Source organism: Penaeus monodon, chromosome 21, assembly GCF_015228065.2.
Source record: "Penaeus monodon isolate SGIC_2016 chromosome 21, NSTDA_Pmon_1, whole genome shotgun sequence".
NCBI classification, from domain to species: domain Eukaryota; kingdom Metazoa; phylum Arthropoda; class Malacostraca; order Decapoda; family Penaeidae; genus Penaeus; species Penaeus monodon.
Genome location: NC_051406.1, coordinates 7617758 through 7617968, shown reverse-complemented (window position 1 = coordinate 7617968; position 211 = coordinate 7617758). Strand labels below are relative to the sequence as shown.

At 42.2% G+C, this 211-nt stretch overlaps 1 protein-coding gene across 1 annotated transcript in view; it reads right to left on the bottom strand.

The window, feature by feature from the left end:
• The window catches only part of LOC119586551 (leukocyte elastase inhibitor-like), a 1590-nt gene that overhangs the window by 352 nt on the left and 1027 nt on the right, over positions 1-211 (bottom strand). The gene's annotated exons all lie outside the window — the stretch shown is intronic.

The window sequence follows — 211 nt, the reverse complement described above, 5'->3', positions numbered from 1 at the left end:
GTATCTCACAATTGTGTTGAACCAAAGTTTCAAGCGATTATATAAAACAAAAAACAGATAAAGGAAGAAGATAGAGAGAGGAAAATATATACAGAAATAGATGCAAATAGAGTGGAATACCGCTGAAGCGCACTGTCGCTCTTCCAACTGAACTTGGGGAATTGAGATGGACTGTTTCGGATGCCGTGCCGTCAGCGCGAAGGGTAAGGCG